Source organism: Lolium rigidum, chromosome 2, assembly GCF_022539505.1.
Source record: "Lolium rigidum isolate FL_2022 chromosome 2, APGP_CSIRO_Lrig_0.1, whole genome shotgun sequence".
Lineage (NCBI taxonomy): Eukaryota > Viridiplantae > Streptophyta > Magnoliopsida > Poales > Poaceae > Lolium > Lolium rigidum.
The window spans coordinates 210,929,436-210,948,680 of record NC_061509.1 but is presented as its reverse complement, the minus strand read 5'-3'; positions in this window follow the sequence as shown (position 1 = coordinate 210,948,680).

The following is a 19,245-nucleotide window of genomic DNA, read 5'->3' as shown; positions in this document are numbered from 1 at the left end:
TGTTCCACCTTCACCACCTTTTGTTCAGCGACAAGGACGGTCTATTGCTGCTGACCGCCCTAAGAGAAATATTACACCTCCTACCCGATTAATTCAAGAATGTGATATTGTTGTTTATGCTTTGAGTTGTGCTTGAACAGGTGGAGCATGATATTGAACCAGCTACATATACTTGAAGCCATTGCTTCGGTTGATAAAGAGAAGTGGGTAGGTGCGATGCAAGAAGAGATGCAATCGCTTGAGAAGAATGGCACATGGGATGTTGTGCACTTGCCTAAACAAAAGAAGGCTGTCCGCTGCAAGTGGATATTCAAAAGAAAGGAAGGTTTGTCTCCTAATGAGCCTCCACGGTTTAAGGCAAGGTTAGTAGCAAAAGGTTTCGAGTCAAATTCCAGGTGTTGATTATAATGATGTATTCTCCCCGGTTGTGAAGCATAGTTCTATTCGTGCTTTCTTTGGTATTGTTGCTATGCATGATCTTGAGCTTGAGCAGCTAGATGTAAAGACTGCTTTTACGCATGGTGAGTTGGAGGAGGATATATATATGGACCAACTCTGAAGGTTATGTTGTGCCCGGTAAGGAGGATCTTGTTTGCAAATTAAAGAGGTCCCTTTATGGTCTGAAACAGATCGCCACGACAGGTGGTATAAAAGGTTTGATTCATTTATGCTTACACATGGTTTTGAGAGATCTCGGTATGATAGTTGTGTGTATATCAAGTTTGTTAATGGATCACCTATTTATTTGCTGCTATATGTTGATGATATGTTGATTGCTGCCAAGAGCATGAAAGAGATCACTACTTTAAAGAATCAATTAAGTAGTGAGTTTGAGATGAAGGATCTTGGTCCTGCTAAGAAAATACTAGGCATGGAAATCAAAAGGGACAGAAAGTCTAGTTTGTTGTTTCTTAGTCGGGAAAAGTACATTGAGAAAGTTCTTCATCGTTTTAATATGCATGATGCAAAGTCGGTTACTACTCCTATTGCTTCTCATTTCAAGTTGTCGGCTTTGCAATGTCCTAGCTCTAAAGATGATATTGAGTACATGTCTCGAGTTCCCTATTCTAGTGCTTGTTGGTTCCTTGATGTATGCCATGGTTTGTTCACGTCCCGATCTATCATATGCTATGAGTTTGGTCGGTCGATACATGGCTAATCCCGGTAAAGAACATTGGAAAGCTGTTCGGTGGATTTTCGGGTACCTTCGCGGCACATCAAAAGCTTGCTTGAGGTTTGGCGAGGATTGGTGAGGGGCTCGCCGGATATGTGGATTCAGATTATGCTGGCGATTTGGATAAGAGAAGGTCCCTCACAGGTTATGTGTTTACTTGTTGGTGGATGTCTCTGTTAGCTGGAAGGCTACTTTGCGGGATGCTTGTTGCACAATCTACTACCGAGGCTGAGTACATGGCTATTCTTGAGGCAGGTAAAGAGGCTGTTTGGCTGAAAGGGTTATATGCTTGAGCTTTGTGGAGATAATTCTTGCATTAAGTTGTTCGTGTGACAGTCAAAGTGCTATTTATCTTACTAAAGATCAGATGTTCCATGATAGGACAAAGCACATTGATATTAAGTACCACACAATCGGAGATGTGGTTGCAAAAGGTAAAGTGAAGGTATGCAAGATTAGTACTCATGATAATCCTGCCGATATGATGACTAAGCTTGTCCATTGTGTCCAAGTTTGAGCTTTGCTCAAGCTTGGTTGGTATAACTTGTTTAGCCCAAGTGGCTATTGGTGCCGGCAAGTGTTTTCTTTGTTGATTCGGGTGATTGTTGAAGTTCATGCTACAAGGAATTTGTCTCAAGGTGGAGTTTGTTATTTTGTGATCCAAATTCATATACTAAAGGGAGGCTAACTTCGACGAGCGGAGCGAGGCCCGTCGCCGGAGGCTTGGGCCGAAGCGTAGCGTAGTCGAGTTAGCCCATATGTCGTGCCCTACAGGTACGGATCGTTGCCACCGCCTATTTATATTCCCTGTAAGCCGCCGCTAGGGTTATCATCGCATCATTGTACACCCACGGCGTTTGTAAACACCACCGAAATAGTGAAGTTTTGCTGGCTGGCGCCCGTGGTTTTTCTCTTGTGTGTTGCAAGGGTTTTCCACGTTAAAATCTCGTGTCCCCTGCAGTGTTTTACTTTTCGTTCTTCGTTTATTGTGCATCTCGATTATAACAAGTGGTATGAAAGTGGGGCGGCAACACAGGTGAAGTTCAGAGTCTTACCTTTCAGGGTGAAAACCCAAGGTCTAGCATTAACTGGTTGTGTCTGGCAATATCCTTGTTCAAAGCATTGTTTTGAGAGCAACGACTATCTTCATGGTGAAAACCTAAGATCTTTGATCGGGCGATGACGGCGCTGGTGGATTGTTCCCTTCTTGGAGGCGTCGCTTTTGAAGAGTCTGAATTTCAGGTGTTGTCTTGCTGGTGGATGTATTACTGTTGCTAGGGCTGAGATGTTGTAGCCAGACTTTTATTTCTTAGTTTTATTTTTCTCTTTTTTGATGTGTGCATCCGTAATGTTATTAGGGTATTGCGTTATTGTAGAGGTTAGATGTAATTGATATCTTTCGATATTAATATATTCCCTTTATCAAAAGAAAACAAATAAGTAGCAAAAAGCTTGATTTATTTCTCAAAGCATCTCTTATTATACATAGCCTAAGTTAGCAAGCCTGGCATCCCTATTCTGCCTTCATCAGCTGTATATGGTAGTCCTTCTCGCGTGCGGCTTGTGCGGTTGGTACTCCTACCAATATCTGTGGTTGTTGTGCTTGACAAAATTAACAGATGGGTACCTGTTGCACAATGCATTCCAAACAAGTATCTTAACTAGAGTCTTGTCATCGGTACAATGCATGATGGATTTAGCTAATCCGTCAAATGAGCAAGGTCACTTCTTGCATAATTCGCTCTTAGTTTTCTCTTTCAGACTGTCCATTCATGGCACTATTTATATATCAACGCGATCACTAGAGGTCACTTTAGCGTGTCTAGCATCTTTCAACTTGCATACTGTGCTTGGTCATACATCACAACCACCGGATGTACAGAAGACGCACACAGTGGCTAGAACGAACTGCGCTGGATCGAAAGAAGTTAACGAATAAAGACATACATGCCTTGCCGGAGTTGGCGATCTTCCTCCTCGTCCTTCTTGTGAGATGTTGGCGATCTTCCTTCGGTCCTTCCTAATCCTAGTACGTAGTAGTATTCGGTGGTGGAACATTTCATTTGGAACCCCAGTGTTACGAGTTTTCAGTTACACGAGTGCCGTTTTCAATATCTTGTTCTTGTGCGCTTCAAATGGGCCCGAGATTTCAAACACCCGGCCATGCATCCGCGCTTTCTCCAATCCGCTTTGGGCAACTGGCGATATACAGCCCACGGATAACAGCTCGTTTGTGTGAGAGAGAGGTAAGAGGTGGCACCATTTACTTTACTTTACATGCTATTTTATTTTTTGTTACAATGAAATCCGCAAAATACAAAAATATCATGGTTTACTTTTTTACTTTATTTACTGTAGCTTTGTATTGCTTCCACACCGTTGACAAATACCTTTGTGGAGTTGGGGACATAAAACTATATCTTGCTTTTGTAAGTTTGCTTGAATTTCAACATAAGGAGAAAGAACCACTTTTTTCCCGAGAGTTTAGCATAAACTCTTGAGTCACTCTTGTGGGAAAAAAATTATGCTTGTTCCGTCGGTTAATGCTTGGAGTTCTAACGAGTTGGTAAATACATGTAATTTTGTGGCCATCACCAAGACTCCAAGAATAATTTATTAAGATCTTTTGGCTTAAAAATTGTCTTGGTTGATGCTCAATTAAAGCTCACACTCCCTCTCCAAACTTTCCTCTCTTAAGACTCAAGAATAAGAGGAGGCTCTCATATGTTGTGCAAGAGCCTAATATAGGAAACACCCTGAAAAGAGTCATCGGGCTTTAAGATTTCCTTTTGGAACTATGAGAGCATCTCTAACAGAGCCCTGCGAACTGAAAAACGCGAGTTTAGTTCATCGAACTCGTGTTTATGGGTCAAAAAAGAGGTGGCGTACAGTTTTGGATTACGGGCTCTATTCCGCGACAGCAGCTTCCAAACCAGTAAATGTAGGGTTTTTTCACAGAATCGGCATATCAAACTATCAAATGAAAACGAGTGATGCATACTTCATAGTTTTACATCAAATTGCTGCAACACAATCATAGCAAATCTTCATCCCCTTGTTCCCCTTCATTTTCTTTGTTGTCGTCTTCCTCCCCATCTTCGACCACCCCAACGTCGTCGAACGGTGTGAGTGGAGGAACGGCAATGTTAACCTCCTCCAACATCTCCATGTAGGAGGCGTTACCATCCTACCAGTAATCGGGCTCATTTTCTGCTCACAAATTAAACCGAATTGGACTTGGAATTTTCTTTTTACCTTGTTGACCCATCGGCGAGCACATGGTAGGCGCCGTTCGCGTTGGCACATGCCGGCGGCGATGGGGATGGGAGCGGGGCCGGGCCGCCACGGCTCATCGTGGTCTTCGACTTCATCCTCTTCGGTGCCAAAGACTTCAGTTCGGCACAGGATGTCTTTAGCGCCGTCGTCGGCTTGGCTGCGGTGGCCCCTTTGGCCCAGCCGAGAGCCGCCGGGACATCACCAGTGGCCGCAGCACATGGTTGCGGGACCGCGTGCGTTCCAGCGCGCCGCCGCTTGAGGAAGCTCGTAGAATCATCACGACGTCCGCGGGGGTGGAGGGGGTGGCTGGACCTCCGGCGGCCACGGTGGAGGGTGGCGGGGGCTACAAGCTAGCTCCGGCGGCCTGCGGGGTCGATTCGAGACTCATGCCGCCGAGATCGAGCGAAAGTGGCGCAGAGAATGGTGAGGGCGCGCAGATCGGCGGTGGCGGTGGCGGTTGGGAGAAGATGAAATTTCCATCGCGCGCAAACTAGGGGTTGCGTTCGGGTCGTGTTCGATTCGCTCGTTGGACCCCTACAAATACAAGCTGAGTTGGGTTTTCGGTCTCGACCTGAAAACTTTTTTTCGGTTTTGGCTCGTTTACCGTGACTGATCTGCGCCGTTTTTCGAACCGAATCCGTAAACTAGCGGTTATTATTCGGTTTTCGGCTGTTTACAGGCTCTGTTAGAGATGCACTGAGAGGTGAAGTCGAATCACCGAGACTCACACCAATGACACAATTTTGAAAACATCGGATGCACCATGAATAGTCGTTTCTAATAATAATATGGTATAATTATTATCTTTAAATCTGTAAATCGTTATTGGAAAAATAATATATCCATTATTATTTAAAAATATATGGGGAATTTGAATATGAAATAATTTTGTTTTTATTCATTTATTATTAGCATTATTATCAAATAGGGATTTCTATTTTCGTGCCCTTGGTTTCCTTAGTTGTACTCAGTTTTTCCCAGCTCCTTAGTTTTTCCTCAGTTTTTCCCATGCCCTTGTCTGAAAGCCGCAAAAAGAGCTCAGACGGGAGGATTCCCATTTAGTTTACCGTTCCGTGCTGACGTGTGGGGCCGTGTCGCGTGGGGCTGGTGGAAAGGGACCGCGTGGGACAGGACGAGACCGTGTTTGGTCATCCGAGCGGAGCGTGGGCCGTAGCGTGTGGGACCGTGTGGGTCCGAGACGTGGGCACGAGTGGTTTCTAATCTTTCGCCAAGATTAGCAGTTTTCAATGCACATTTTTCCGCCCTCTCTCTCTCGCTCGATCTCATTCATTCTTGATTGCCCAAATTGGTAGCAAATCTAGAGCAGCTTCTCCTTCTGTTTTTTAACGCCATTCATTTCTTTATGCCTTCGTTTTTACCCAATCAGGTAGGAAATCTATGGCACAAATCCACATAAAATATAGGATAAACTGCATACAGCAGCATACATAGCATAGATATATTCACGGCAGATCCAGCAGTACTACCAATAGATCCCTAGATCTAACATAAACTACATTTTATATGAATTTAAGCTGCTCTACAGATAGAGAAGTCACATACAGAGAGTGCAGTAGGCACGTTCAACGCCTCCAGGTAGCGCATGTGACTCGCTTGGAGGCTGCGCAGGTGAATCCCAAGTGCTTTGTGTTGGGCCATGAACGCATGCACGTTCACGGTCGTTCCAACTCTAGCGCCACATCTGTCAATGGATTCAGCATGGTTCACCAGGCAGTTGAAGTCGGTGGCGCGGAGCTTCCTGTTGCAGAAGGGGCACTTGTAAACGCCTCCAGCAAAGTGGCCATCGTAATGGTCGGACTGCAGCCTCCTGAGGACATGATGAGTCTTGGTGTGGAAGGACTCATCGTCGCTATCGACGTCGCTGCTCTGCACCTGTCATGTAGCACCAAAGTCGTGCAAAAAACACGGAGTCAATTGCAACTATGATGGAACAGAGAGTGAACAAAAGATCATGCATGATAATATGGGCACAAAAAAAAGAGGTAGCCTCAGTTACATTGGACACACTTATATCCAGGATTTGAGTCAGTAAACCAAAGATCATGCACAACAAATTTGTACACACCAATTATTCACTGACCGAACCCTGAATCAATTTGTGCCCAAATATTCATCATCATCGGCACAAATTAACCGGATGGGATGATTACTCACATAAGTTAACCGAATCTTAAACAAAAGCAAATCACAAACAATAATAACGCAAGATCTAACACAGAAGGATTGAACTAGGAACAGACGAACCCTAATAACGCTTGATCTAACACAAAAGGGATGAAATGGGATAAGAACAAGGGAACAAAGGGTTACCTCCGGCTCATCGTCGACGTTGTTGGTGTCGTAGGGGTTCTCCGGCGCGACGTGGTTCGTACGGATCCCAAGCGACTGGGACCTGGACGGGGGCGGCGGCCGATGCGCTGGCGGCTGATGCACCGACATCTTCTTTGGAAGGAGCCACGGGGGCCTGGACAGGGGCGGCGGCTACATTGGAAGTAGCGACGGGGGCCTGGACGGGGGCGGCGGCTACATTGGAAGCAGCCACGGGGGCCTGGACAGGGGCGGTGGCCGATGTGCCGGCGGCTACGTTGGAAGCAGCGACGGTGGCCTGGACGGTGGCGACGGTGGCTGATGCACCGACAATGGGCATCTCATTCTTCTCCATCGCCGTTCTTCTGATGTGGAGAAGATGATGGGACAGGAGAGACGGTTGCAGTGAGAATGAGAGAGTGGGCGAGCATCGAGGGAGAGAAAGAGGGGATCTATAAAGACGAAGGTGGCGTGTACCGCAACACGCGTCCTCTATGCACGGCTGCAGCGTTCACCGCGGCACGAGTCTAACCCTAGGACGTTTGGTGTACTAAGTTATAACCTCGGGCCTTATACAAAAAATTTATATGTACTCAGTTTTCCCATCGAGTACTTATACTGACAAGTGCAATATACTCAGTTTTACCCTCAAGTAGCTGGTCAACAGAGAGTCAACAAATGAGATTAACATAGCTAATTGAGTCATTTCATGCGCAAAAAAATCAAAAATAAATAAAAACATAGTGGCACCTACTCATGGAGTCTTCATACGCAACCTGCCCCCTAGGAAACCTTAACAAACATAGATAAATCAAGTTTTACCACAAATTTTCACTTTCTCAGAATCATTAGTAGCTATGAAGATGCATGGTTTTCCACTCAAACCCCTTTGCAAAACATCTTCCCCAAAACATAGTTTGTCTAAAAGAGGCCATAATTGTCACACTCGTGTATATTTGAATTGCAAATAATTTGATGTAGCCCAATATGAATTATATTGTACAAATCACACATTTTTTATTTTGTAATTCTTTTGTTTGAATCCCTTAGTCTATTTACTATTTACATGCCCTTGCTTTCTTAGTACTACTCAGTTTTGCCCTTAAGTACTGTCACAAATGCTCACAGAAGCCGAAACTTATCCTGATTGGTTGAGCCGTTGTCACACGGATCGACTCCACCAACCGTTGATCCACTGATCTAACGGGCAGTATACCCCTTTCCGTCTCTTCGTGGCCACCCTCTCTCTCTCTCTCTCTTCGTGGCCACCCCTCTCTCTCTCTTTGTCGGTGGACACTGCCACCCCTCTATTTATGTGCAATAACGAGTTTGCCACGTAACTATATTCTCTCTATTTATGCATTATTTTCCATGATCTTTTTAGGCATTACTTTTCACGGTAAAATGATAAACCATCACGAATTTCCACACGTTGTTGAGATATAAGCCCCCACAACGATCATCTCTACTTTAATTTATGGTGTAAACCCCACAACGGTCATGTCTACCTTAATTTATGGCGTAAACATCACAACGGTCATCTCTCCCTTATAAACCCCCACAACGGCCATCCCTCATGTCAATAGGATTTGCCTCTCTCTTCTTCGTTCACATACACTTGATCCATTGCCATGGCTTCCACGTCTCGGTCGCCGACCGGAAGGGGAAGGGGAAGGGGAAGAGGAAGGGGAAGGTGAAGGGGCGGCCGGGATGGTGGATCATCATCATTGCCACCACCACCATCAACACTGCCATTGATCATAGAGGAGTTCTTCATCGTCATCAATGAAGACCCTTTGGCCAAGAGGTACGTACATGTTCCCACATATATGATGCATGTTCTAAAAAACCCTTTAATTTCAAACGATCGACGCTCGATCTATTTGCAGGCACTCCCAAAAAAGTTTGCGGACTATCTTGACGGCCAGGAGCCCGCTAAGGTGTATCTGCGAACAGCTGACTGCGGTCCTCGTCTCTGGACCGTGGAGGTCCTATTTGACGGACAAGGCCGGATGTACCTCGATAAGGGCTGGGAGAATTTCGCCATCGCGCACGGTTTGGATTTCGGCTGCTTCGTACATGATACGTCTCCAACGTATCTATAATTTATGATGTTCCATACTAGTTTTATGACAATACCTACATGTTTTGTTCACACTTTATATCGTTTTGATGTATTTTCCGGAACTAACCTATTAACAAGATGCCGAAGTGCCAGTTCCTGTTTTCTGCTGTTTTTGGTTTCAGAAATCTTACACAGGAAATATTCTCGGAATTGGACGAAATCAACGCCCACGATCTTATATTTCACCGAAGGTTCCAGAGCACCGAAGAGGGACCAGACGGGAGCCCTGGGGGCCCCACCCCACAAGGCGGCGCGGCCAAGGGGGGGGGGGGGGGGCGCCCCCTATGGTGTGGCTGCACCAGGACTCCTCCGAGGCTGCCCTTCCGCCTATATAAAGTCTCCGTCGCGAAAACCCTATACCGATAAGCCACGATACGAGAAAAGTTCCAGAGCCGCCGCCATCGCGAAGCCAAGATTCGAAGGACAGAAGTCTCTGTTCCGGCACGCCGCCGGGACGGGGAAGTGCCCCCGGAAGGCATCTCCATCGACACCACCGCCATCTTCATCGCCGCTGCTGTCTCCTATGATGAGGAGGGAGTAGTTCTCCCCCGAGGCTAAGGGCTCTACCGTAGCTATGTGGTTCATCTCTCTCTTTGTGATCTAGTTGAATATCATCTATGTGCTACTCTAGTGATGTTATTAAAGTACTCTATTCCTCCTCCATGATGTAATGTTGACAGTGTGTGCATCATGTAGTACTTGGCGTAGGTTATGATTGTGATCTCTTGTAGATTATGAAGTTAACTATTACTATGATAGTATTGATGCGATCTATTCCCCCTTTCATAGCCTGACGGTGACAGTGTGCATGCTATGTTAGTACTCGGTATAATTGCAATGGTCTATTATGCACTCTAAGGTTACTTAAATATGAACACCGAATGTTGTGGAGCTTGTTAACTCCGGCTTGAGGGAGCTCTTGTCGCCCTACACAATGAATGGTGTTTGTCATCCAACAAGAGAGTGTAGAGAAAGTAGTATTTGTTTATTCAGTTATGTGATCAATGTTGAGAGTGTCCACTAGTGAAAGTAGGATCCCTAGGCCTTATTTCCGAACATCGAATCTCCGTTTACTTACTATTCTGTTGCATATTTACTCGCTGCCATATTTTATTCAGATTGTTATTACCGCTCATATACATCCATATCACTTGTATTTCACTATCTCTTCGCCGAACTAGTGCACCTATACATCTGACAAGTGTATTAGGTGTGTTGGGGACACTGATGCGTGTAGTTGACACGTCCGTTGGGAACCCCAAGAGGAAGGTGTGATGCGCACAGCGGCAAGTTTCCCTCAGTAAGAAACCAAGGTTTAATCGAAGCAGTAGGAGTCAAGAAGCACGTTGAAGGTTGATGGCGGCGGGATGTAGTGCGGCGCAACACCGGAGATTCCGGCGCCAACGTGGAACCTGCACAACACAACCAAAGTACTTTGCCCCAACGAAACGGTGAGGTTGTCAATCTCACCGGCTTGCTGTAACAAAGGATTAACCGTATTGTGTGGAAGATGATTGTTTGCGAGAGAAAACGAGTAAAACAAGTATTGCGACAGATTTGTATTTCAGTATTAAAAGAATGGACCGGGGTCCACAGTTCACTAGAGGTGTCTCTCCCATAAGATAAAAGCATGTTGGGTGAACAAATTACAGTCGGGCAATTGACAAATAGAGAGGGAATAACAATGCACATACATGGCATGATAAGTATAGTGAGATTTAATTGGGCATTACGACAAAGTACATAGACCGCCATCCAAGCGCATCTATGCCTAAAAAGTCCACCTTCGAGGTTATCGTCCGAACCCCTTCCGAGTATTAAGTTGCAAAGCAACGAGACAATTGCATTAAGTATGGTGCGTAATGTAATCAACAACTACATCCTCGGACATAGCGCCAATGTTTTATCCCTAGTGGCAACAACACAACACAACCTTAGGGGTTTCTGTCACTCCCCCAGGTGTCAATGCAGGCATGAACCCACTATCGAGCATAAGTACTCCCTCTTGGAGTTAAAAACAAAAACTTGGCCAGAGCCTCTACTAGTAACGGAGAGCATGCAAGATCATAAACAACACATATGTAATAACTTGATAATTAACATAACATGGTATTCTCTATCCATCGGATCCCGACAAACACAACATAGAGTATTACGGATAGATGATCTTGATCATGTTAGGCAGCTCACAAGATCCAACAATGAAGCACAATGAGGAGAAGACAACCATCTAGCTACTGCTATGGACCCATAGTCCGGGGGTGAACTACTCACTCATCACTCCGGAGGCGACCATGGCGGTGTAGAGTCCTCCGGGAGATGAATCCCCTCTCCGGCAGGGTGCCGGAGGAGATCTCCGAATCCCCCGAGATGGGATCGGCGGCGGCGGCGTCTCAGTAAGGTTTTCCGTATCGTGGTTTTTCGCATCAGGGGTTTCGCGACGGAGGCTTTAAGTAGGCGGAAGGGCAGAGTCGGGGGGCTGACGAGGGGCCCACACCACAGGGCGGTGCGGGCCCCTCCTTGGCCGCGCCGCCTTGTGGTGTCGCCACCTCGTGGCCCCACTTCGTATGCTCTTCGGTCTTCTGGAAGGTTCGTGGCGAAATAGGCCCCTGGGTCTTTGTTTCGTCCAATTCCGAGAATATTTCGTTACTAGGATTTCGAAACCAAAAACAGCAGAAAACGACAAGCGGCACTTCGGCATCTTGTTAATAGGTTAGTTCCGGAAAATGCACGAATATGACATAAAGTGTGCATAAAACATGTAGGTATCATCAATAATATGGCATAGAACATAAGAAATTATCGATACGTCGGAGACGTATCAAGCATCCCCAAGCTTAGTTACGCTCGTCCCGAGCGAGTAAAACGATAACAAAGATAATTTCGAAGTGATATGCCATCATAACCTTGATCATACTATTTGTAAACATATGTAGTGGATGCAGCGATCAAAACAATGGTAATGACATGAGTAAACAAGTGAATCATAAAGCAAAAACTTTTCATGAATAGTACTTCAAGACAAGTATTAATAAGTCTTGCATAAGAGTTAACTCATAAAGCAATAAATCAAAGTAAAGGCATTGAAGCAACACAAAGGAAGATTAAGTTTCAGCGGTTGCTTTCAACTTGTAACATGTATATCTCATGGATAATTGCCAACATAGAGTAATATAACAAGTGCAATATGCAAGTATGTAGGAATCAATGCACAGTTCACACAAGTGTTTGCTTCTTGAGGTGGAGAGAGATAGGTGAACCTGACTCAACATAAAAGTAAAAGAATGGTCCTTCAAAGAGGAAAGCATCGATTGCTATATTTGTGCTAGAGCTTTTATTTTGAAAACATGAAACAATTTTGTCAACGGTAGTAATAAAGCATATGAGTTATGTACATTATATCTTACAAGTTGCAAGCCTCATGCATAGTATACTAATAGTGCCCGCACCTTGTCCTAATTAGCTTGGACTACCGGATCTTTGCAATGCACATGTTTTAACCAAGTGTCACAATGGGGTACCTCCATACCGCCTGTACAAAGGTCTAAGGAGAAAGCTCGCATTTTGGATTTCTCGCTTTTGATTATTCTCAACTTAGACATCCATACAGGGACAACATGGACAACGAGATAATGGACTCCTCTTTAATGCATAAGCATGTGGCAACAATTATTATTCTCATATGAGATTGAGGATATGTGTCCAAAACTGAAACTTCCACCATGATTCATGGCTTTAGTTAGCGGCCCAATGTTATTCTCTAACAATATGCATGCTCCAACCATAAAGGTGGTAGATCTCTCTTACTTCGAGACAAGACGGACATGCATAGCAACTCACATGATATTCAACAAAGAATAGTTGATGGCGTCCCCGAAGCATGGTTATCGCACAACAAGCAACTTAATAAGAGATAAAGTGCATAAGTACATATTCAATACCACAATAGTTTTTAAAGCTATTTGTCCCATGAGCTATATATTGCAAAGGTGAATGATGGAATTTTAAAGGTAGCACTCAAGCAATTTACTTTGGAATGGCGGATAAATACCATGTAGTAGGTAGGTATGGTGGACACAAATGGCATAGTGGTTGGCTCAAGTATTTTGGATGCATGAGAAGTATTCCCTCTCGATACAAGGTTTAGGCTAGCAAGGTTATTTGAAACAAACACAAGGATGAACGGTACAGCAAAACTCACATAAAAGACATATTGTAAACATTATAAGACTCCATACCGTCTTCCTTGTTGTTCAAAACTCAATAATAGATGTTATCTAGACTCTAGAGAAACCAAATATGCAAACCAAATTAGCAAGCTCTAAGTATTTCTTCATTAATGGGTGCAAAGTATATGATGCAAGAGCTTAAACATGAGCACTACAATTGCCAAGTATCAAATTATCCAAGACATTTTAGAGTTACTACATGTAGCATTTTCCAATTCCAACCATATAACAATTTAACGAAGAAGAAACTTCGCCATGAATACTATGAGTAGAGCCTAAGGACATACTTGTCCATATGCTACAGCGGAGCGTGTCTCTCTCCCATAAAGTGAATGCTAGGATCCATTTTATTCAAACAAAACAAAAACAAAAACAAACCGACGCTCCAAGCAAAGTACATAAGATGTGACGGAATAAAAATATAGTTTCAGGGGAGGAACCTGATAATGTTGCCGATGAAGAAGGGGATGCCTTGGGCATCCCCAAACTTAGACGCTTGAGTCTTCTTATAATATGCAGGGGTGAACCACCGGGGCATCCCCAAGCTTAGAGCTTTCACTCTCCTTGATCATATTGCATCATACTCCTCTCTTGATCCTTGAAAACTTCCTCCACACCAAACTCGAAACAACTCATTAGAGGGTTAGTGCATAATAAAAATTCACATGTTCAGAGGTGACACAATCATTCTTAACACTTCTGGACATTGCATAAAGCTACTGGACATTAATGGATCAAAGAAATTCATCCAACATAGCAAAAGAGGCAATGCAAAATAAAAGGCAGAATCTGTCAAAACAGAACAGTCCGTAAAGATGGATTTTATTAGGCCACCAGACTTGCTCAAATGAAAATGCTCAAATTGAATGAAAGTTGCGTACATATCTGAGGATCATGCACGTAAATTGGCTTAATTTTCTGAGCTACCTACAGGGAGGTACACCCAGATTCGTGACAGCAAAGAAATCTGGAACTGCGCAGTAATCCAAATCTAGTACTTACTTTACTATCAAAGACTTTACTTGGCATAACAAAACTCAAAACTAAGATAAGGAGAGGTTGCTACAGTAGTAAACAACTTCCAAGACTCAAATATAAAACAAAAATACTGGAGTAAAAACATGGGTTGTCTCCCATAAGCGCTTTTCTTTAACGCCTTTCAGCTAGGCGCGGAAAGTGTAACTCAAGTAACATCGAGAGACGAAGCATCAACATCATAATTTGTTCTAATAATAGAATCATAAGGTAACTTCATTCTCTTTCTAGGGAAGTGTTCCATACCTTTCTTGAGAGGAAATTGATATTTAATATTACCTTCCTTCATATCAATAGTGGCACCAACGGTTCGAAGAAAAGGTCTTCCCAATATAATGGGGCAAGATGCATTGCATTCAATATCCAAGACAACAAAATCAACGGGGACAAGGTTATTGTTAACCATAATATGAACATTATCAACTCTCCCCAAAGGTTTCTTTTTAGCATTATCGGCGAGATTAACATCCAAATAACAATTTTTCAATGGTGGCAAGTCAAGAATATCATAGACTTTTTTAGGCATAACGAAATACTTGCACCAAGATCACATAAAGCATTACAATCAAAATCTTTGACTCTCATTTTAATGATGGGCTCCCAACCATCCTCTAGCTTTCTAGGAATAGAAGTTTCAAGTTTTAGTTTCTCTTCTCTAGCTTTTATGAGAGCATTTGTAATATGTTTTGTGAAAGCCAAGTTTACAGCGCTAGCATTGGGACTCTTAGCAAGTTTTTGCAAGAACTTTATAACTTCAGAGATGTGGCAATCATCAAAATCTAAATCATTACAATCTAAAGCAAAGGGATTATCATCCCCAAGGTTGGAAAAAATTTCAGCGGTTTTATCACAAGCGGTTTCAGCGGTTTTAGCGGTTTCGGGTAATTTTGCGCGCTTTGCACTAGGAGTAGAAACATTGCCAACACCAATTATTTTACCATTTATAGTAGGAGGTGCAGCAACATATGAATCATTAGCATTGCTAGTGGTGGTAATAGTCCAAACTTTAGCTACATTTTCCTTTTTAGCTAGTTTTTCATTTTCTTCTCTATCCCACCTAGCACGCGAGTTCAGCCATTAATCTTATATTCTCATTAATTCTAACTTGGATGGCATTTGCTGTAGTAACAATTTTATTTTCAATATCCCTATTAGGCATAACTTTCGATTTCAAAAGATCAACATCGGAAGCAAGACTATCAACTCTAGAAACAAGAATATCAATTTTATTGAGCTTTTCCTCAACAGATTTGTTAAAGGCGAGTTTGTGTACTAATAAATTCTTTAAGCATGGCTTCAAGTCCAGGGGTGTATTCCTATTATTGTTGTAAGAATTCCCATAAGAATTAGCATAACCGTTACCATTATTATAAGGATATGGCCTATAGTTATTACTAGAATTGTTAGATAAGCATTGTTGTTGAAATTATTATTTTTAATGAAGTTTACATCAACATGCTCTTCTTGGGCAACCAATGAAGCTAATGGAACATTATTAGGATCAACATTAGTCCTATCATTCGCAAGCATAGACATAATAGCATCAACCTTATCATTCAAGGAAGAGGATTCTTCAACAGAATTTACCTTCTTACCTTGTGGAGCTCTTTCCGTGTGCCATTCAGAGTAATTAACCATCATATTATCAATGAGCTTTGTTGCTTCACCAAGAGTGATGGACATAAAGGTACCTCCAGCAGCTGAATCCAATAAATTCCGCGAAGAAAAATTTAGTCCTGCATAGAAGGTTTGGATGATCATCCAAGTAGTCAGTCCATGGGTTGGGCAATTTTTAACTAGAGATTTCATTCTTTCCCAAGCTTGAGCAACATGTTCATTATCTAATTGTTTAAAATTCATTATGCTACTCCTCAAAGATATAATTTTAGCAGGGGGATAATATCTACCAATAAAAGCATCCTTGCATTTAGTCCATGAATCAATACTATTCTTAGGCGAGAGATAGCAACCAATCTTTAGCTCTTCCTCTTAATGAGAAAGGGAACAATTTTAATTTTATAATGTCACCATCTACATCTTTATATTTTTGCATTTCACATAGTTCAACAAAATTATTGAGATGGGCAGCAGCATCATCGGAACTAACACCGAGAAAATTGCTCTCTCATGACAAGATTAAGTAAAGCGGGTTTAATTTCAAAGAATTCTCGCTGTAGTAGCAGAGTGGAGCAATAGGTGTGCATAAGAAATCATTATTATTTGTGCTAGTGAAGTCACACAACTTAGTATTTTCAGGGTTGGCCATTTTAGCAATAGTAAATAAAACAAACTAGATAAAGTAAATGCAAGTAAACTAATTTTTGTGTGTTTTTGATATAGAGTGCAAGACAGTAAATAAAGTAAAGCTAGCAACTAATTTTTTTGTGTTTTGATATAATGCAGCAAACAAAGTAGTAAATAAAATAAAGCAAGACAAAAACAAAGTAGAGAGATTGAGAAGTGGAGACTCCCCTTGCAGCGTGTCTTGATCTCCCCGGCAACGGCGCCAGAAATTTGGTTGATGCGTGTAGTTGACACGTCCGTTGGGAACCCCAAGAGGAAGGTGTGATGCGCACAGCGGCAAGTTTCCCTCAGTAAGAAACCAAGGTTTAATCGAACCAGTAGGAGTCAAGAAGCACGTTGAAGGTTGATGGCGGCGGGATGTAGTGCGGCGCAACACCAGAGATTCCGGCGCCAACGTGGAACCTGCACAACACAACCAAAGTACTTTGCCCCAACAAAACAGTGAGGTTGTCAATCTCACCAGCTTGCTGTAACAAAGGATTAACCGTATTGTGTGGAAGATGATTGTTTGCAGAGAAAACAGTAAAACAAGTATTGCGGCAGATTTGTATTTCGAGTATTAAAAGAATGGACCGGGGTCCACGAGTTCACTAGAGGTGTCTCTCCCATAAGATAAAAGCATGTTGGGTGAACAAATTACGGTCGCGCAATTGACAAATAGAGAGGACATAACAATGCACATACATGGCATGATAAGTATAGTGAGATTTAATTGGGCATTACGACAAAGTACATAGACCGCCATCCAAGCTGCATCTATGCCTAAAAAGTCCACCTTCGAGGTTATCGTCCGAACCCCTTCCAGTATTAAGTTGCAAAGCAACAGACAATTGCATTAAGTATGGTGCGTAATGTAATCAACAACTACATCCTCGGACATAGCGCCAATGTTTTATCCCTAGTGGCAACGGCACAACACAACCTTAGGGGTTTCGTCACTCCCCAGGTGTCAATGCGAGGCATGAACCCACTATCGAGCATAAGTACTCCCTCTTGGAGTTAAAAGCAAAAACTTGGCCAGAGCCTCTACTAGTAACGGAGAGCATGCAAGATCATAAACAACACATATGTAATAACTTGATAATTAACATAACATGGTATTCTCTATCCATCGGATCCACGACAAACACAACATAGAGTATTACGGATAGATGATCTTGATCATGTTAGGCAGCTCACAAGATCCAACAATGAAGCACAATGAGGAGAAGACAACCATCTAGCTACTGCTATGGACCCATAGTCCGAGGGGTGAACTACTCACTCATCACTCCGGAGGCGACCATGGCGGTGTAGAGTCCTCCGGGAGATGAATCCCCTCTCCGGCGGGGTGCGGAGGAGATCTCCAGAATCCCCGAGATGGGATCGGCGGCGGCGGCGTCTCGATGGGTTTTCCGTATCGTGGTTTTTCGCATCGGGGGTTTCGCGACGGAGGCTTTAAGTAGGCGGAAGGGCGAGTCGGGGGCCGACGAGGGGCCCACACCACAGGGCGGTGCGGGCCCCTCCTTGGCCGCGCCGCCTTGTGGTGTCGCCACCTCGTGGCCCCACTTCGTATGCTCTTCGGTCTTCTGGAAGGTTCGTGGCGAAATAGGCCCTGGGTCTTTGTTTCGTCCAATTCCGAGAATATTTCGTTACTAGGATTTCTGAAACCAAAAACGGCAGAAAACGAGCAAGCGGCACTTCGGCATCTTGTTAATAGGTTAGTTCCAGAAAATGCACGAATATGACATAAAGTGTGCATAAAACATGTAGGTATCATCAATAATATGGCATAGAACATAAGAAATTCTCGATACGTCGGAGACGTATCAGGGACACAAGAGACTTCTTGTATCTTAATTGCAGGGTTGCTTGAGAGGGATATCTTTGACCTCTACCTCCCTGAGTTCGATAAACCTTGGGTGATTCACTTAAGGGAAACTTGCTGCTGTTCTACAAACCTCTGCTCTTGGAGGCCCAACACGTCTACAGGAATAGAAGCGTGCGTAGACATCAAGCTATTTTCTAGCGCCGTTGCCGGGGAGGTAAGGTAAAAGGTATTCACATCCTCCGACTACTAAGCTATTTCCTAGCACTGTTGCCGGTGTGTGAGTGCTCGAAGCTATTTCCTTTAGATCCTGCAATTGCATCTTTTTGTTTCTTGTTTTTATTTTTCACTAGTTAGGCATAATGGAAAACAACAATGAGCTTTTTAATCTATTTCCTGAGTTAAGACATAAATTTTGCGATGCGAAAATTAAAAAACCTATGGAACCTTATTTGCATGCTAGTAGCAATGTTATTAGTATGAACACTATTATTGCTAATGCTATGGAAGAATTTAAGCTTGGGGAAGTTGGTTTTGATTAGCATGATATTTTTAGTCCCCCAAGCATGGAGGAGAAAATTTACTTTGATGATACTTTACCTCCTATATATGATGATTACAATGATGACTATCATCCACCTACTATGGAGGATAAAGTTTATTATGATTATACTATGCCTCCTATATTTGATAATGAGAATAATGATAGCTACTTTGTTGAATTTGCTCCCACTACAATTAATAAGAATGACTATGCTTATGTTGGGAGTAGTAATTATTTTATGCATGAGACTCATGATAAGAATGCTTTATGTGATAATTATATTGTTGAGTGTGTTCATGATGCTATTGGAAATTATTATGAGAGAGGAAAATATGGTTGTAGAAATTTTCATGGTACTAAAACACCTCTCTATATGCTGAAAATTTTGAAGTTACTTGTGTTTTATCTTCCTATGCTATTCAC